Source organism: Orcinus orca, chromosome 2 (genome assembly GCF_937001465.1).
Source record: "Orcinus orca chromosome 2, mOrcOrc1.1, whole genome shotgun sequence".
In the NCBI taxonomy this organism is placed as follows: Eukaryota; Metazoa; Chordata; class Mammalia; order Artiodactyla; family Delphinidae; genus Orcinus; species Orcinus orca.
This window is the reverse complement of record NC_064560.1, coordinates 13,435,562-13,439,529: the sequence shown is the minus strand read 5'-3', so window position 1 is coordinate 13,439,529 and position 3,968 is coordinate 13,435,562.

The following is a 3,968-nucleotide window of genomic DNA, read 5'->3' as shown; positions in this document are numbered from 1 at the left end:
ATATATTTTGTGGGGAAGATAACACAGATACACATAAAAAGATAATAGTACAAGGCAGTAGATGGTAAGTGCCAAAGGAGTAATAAAGACAAGAGGGTTCAGGAGATCAATCTCATCTGTGTCTTTGGAGAAAGGGAGTCGGAGAAAGGGGGTGTTTTACGAAGTGCTTTATGTTCATCGTCCTGTTTAAGCCTCCTGCTATGGTCTGAATGTCTGTGTCCCTCTCCCTCCCACCCCTGCAAATTCACACATTGGAATAATAATGCCCAGTGTGATAGTGTTGGGGGGGGCGCTCTGGGAGGTGATTAAGTCTTGAGGGTGGAGTCCTTATGAATGGGTTAGTGCTCTTAAAAAAGAGATCTTTAGTCTCTTCTACCACGTGAAGACGCAGAAAGGAGGTATCAGCTATGAACCAGGAGGAGTGTTCTCACCAGAATGTGACCACGCTGGTGCCTTCATCTTGGACTTCCCAGCCTCCAGAACTGTGAGCAATACATTCCTGTTGTTTGGAAGCCACTCAATCTGCAGTATTTTGTTACAGCAGCTCAAATGGGTTTATACCTCCCAACAACCCTTTGAGGTAGTTATTATTATTATCATCACCAGTTTCCAGGAAGGGTCTACATTACATGCCTATGGTCACACAGCTAGTAAGCTGCATGTCTGCTTCCACCTTAGGTCTTCCTGAGCCCATAGCCTCAGTGTTGCTTCTGAGACGATGGGAGAGAAGCCTGGAGCCTCTACTGTTATATGGAACTCCTAGAGATTTGAGTGGGAGAGAGAGATAAAAGGACTATTTTATAAACTAATTTCTCACACATTGCCCTAGATATCATGGATAGAAATATTCATTCAATCACACTGGATTATAATGATACTAAAGAAAGTGTCAAAGATTAGAAACACTGTGAAATCAAAACAAACTGAAATGAATTGGTGGCTATTTGCATGTAGAGGAATGAGAGAGCAAGAGAGAAGAGGAAGTATCAAAGATAGGTGCAAACCTGAGAATCTACAACAAAACAAAACAACAACAACAAAAACCTGGTAGAACTAATAGATGAATTCAGGGAAGTCACAGGATTTTAAACCATCACACAAAAATCAGTTGTGTTTTTATACACCTAACCATCTGAAAAGGAAATTTAGAAAACAATTCCACTTTCAATAGCATCAAAAAGAAAAAATATTTAGGATTAAGCTTAACCAAGCAGGTGAAAGATACACTGAAAACAACAAAACATTGCTGAAAGAAATGAAAGACACTAATAAGTGGAAAGACATCCTGTCTTCTTGAATTGAAAAACTTAATATTGTTAAGATGTCAATACTACCTAAAGTACTGCATTGCTCTACAGATTCAATGCAATCCCTATCAAAATCCCAATGACTTTTTTCTTGCAGAAATAGACAAATCCATCCTAAAATTCATATGCAATCTCAAGAGACTCCAAATAGCCAAAACAATCTTGAAAAAGAAGAACAAAGTTAGAGATCTCATGTTTCCTGATTTCAAAACTTACTACAAAGTTACAGCAATTAAAACAGTGTGGTACTGGCATAAAGACAGACATATAGATGAATACAGTAGAATACAGAGACCAGAAATGGACCTTCACATATATGGTCAAATGATTTTTGACAAGGATGACTAGACCAAAGGACAGTCTTTTCACAAATAGGGTTGCAAAAACTGAATATCCACATGCAAAAGAGAGTTGGGAAATGCAGGAAAGACAAGATGGCAGGTAGAGGGACCCGAAGCTCACCTCCTCTCATGAGCACACCCCAAATCACAACTAACTGCTAAACAACCATCGATTTAAAAAAAAGAAAGAAGTTGGACCTTTATCTTACAACATATAAAACATTAATTCTGGGCTTCCCTGGTGGTGCAGCGGTTGAGAGTCTGCCTGCTGATGCAGGGGACGCAGGTTCGTGCCCCGGTCTGGGAGGATCCCACATGCCGCGGAGCGGCTGGGCCCGTGAGCCATGGCCGCTGAGCCTGCGTGTCGGGAGCCTGTGCTGAGCAACGGGAGAGGCCACAACGGTGAGAGGCCCACATACCGCAAAAAAAAACCCAAAAAAACCCATTAATTCAAAATGGATTAAAGACCTAAACATAATACCTGAAACCATAAAACTCCTAGAAGAAAACATAGGGGAAAATCTTCATGACAATGGATTTGGCAATGATTTCTTGGATATGGCGCAAAAAGTACAGGCAAAAAGGGAAAACCAGTTAAATTAGATTTCATCAAAACTTAAAAACTTTTGTGTATCAAAGGATGCTATTAACAGAGTGAAAAGGCAATCCACATTTTGGGAGAAAATATATATTTGATATATATTTTCTGGGAAAAAAATCATACATCTGATAAGGGATTAATAACCAGAATATATAAAGAACTCCTACAGCTTAAAAACAAAAAAACAACCCCTCAAAATGAGGAGAAGATTTGAATAGACATTTCTCCCCAAAGATATACAGATGGCCAACAAGTACGTGAAAAGATGCTCAATATCAATAGTAGTTAGGGAAATGCAAATCAAAACCTCAGTGAGATACCCCTTCACACCCATTACAATGGCTATTACCAACAAAATAAAACAAAACAGAAAATAACTGTCTGTGAGGATGTGAAGACACTGGAACCCTTGTGCATTGCTAATGGGACAGTAAAATGGTGCAGCTGCTGTGGGAAACAGTATGGTGCTTCTTCAAAAAATTCAAGCTAGAATCACCATATGACCCAGAAATTCCACTTCTGGGTATATACCACAAAGAACTGAAATCAGGGACTCAAATGGATATTCGTATACCCATGTTCACTGCAGCATGATTCACTGTACCCAAAAGCCGGAGAAAAAACCAAATATTCATTGACAGATGAGGGGGTAAACAAAACGTGCTATATGCATATAATGAAATGGAATATCAGTCAGCCTTAAAAAGGACTGAAATTCTGATAAATACTACAATAGGGGTGAAGCTTATCCATTATGAAGGCATTATGTTAAGTGAAATAAGTCAGTCACAAAAGTACAGATAACGTATGATTCTGCTTCTGAGGTACCTAGAGTAGCCAAACTCAGAAAGACAGAAATTAGAATGATGGTTTCCCAGGGCTGCGGGGAGGGGGACAAGGAGAGTTATTGCTTAATGGGTACAGTGGGGGAAGACGAAAAAGTTCTGAAGCTGGATGGGGGTGATGGTAGCACAGCAATGGGATTTATTTACATTTATTTATTTTTGGCCACACCACGCGGCATGCGGGATCTTAGTTCCCTGACCAGGGATCGATCATGTGCCCCCCGCAATGGAGGCACAGTCTTAACCACTGGACCACCAGGGAAGTCCCAGTAGCACAACAATGTGAATGTACTTCTAATGCCACTACATGGTGCATTTTAAAATGGCTGAAATGGTCAGTTTCATGATACCGGGTTGGCCAAAAAGTTCGTTCAGGTTTTTCTGTCAGCTGCTACCAAAAGCCCGAACGAACTTTTTGGCCATTCCAATATGTATACTTCACCACAATAAAGCTTTTTTTTTTTTTAAAGATAATGTAATCCATAAGCCGACACAACTGTGCACAAATAAACTACAGCATACCTCTGATTATGGAGCATCCCTCAGCACACCCTGTGTGGCACATGTGACATTTATTTGTCTGCTATGGCAACCAAGTGAGGGCACCAGTATAAAAATGGGTTTTACCTATTAGTAAAGATTAATTTCTTCCTTACTTGTTTTAGAGAAAAAAAAAAAATAAGTGAAAATAGAAGCTCTAATATTGTCTTCTCAGACTGCCAAAGGGCAGAGGGAAGCAGCAGTAGTTCGCTGGGTCCAGTACCGGGTGAGTAAGATGAAGACAGAGACGTGATGCTCGACTTGGCAACACAAAGGCCCTGGGAGACCTTGACAAGAGCAGTCTGGGTGGAGTGGTGTGGACGGAAACTGCACA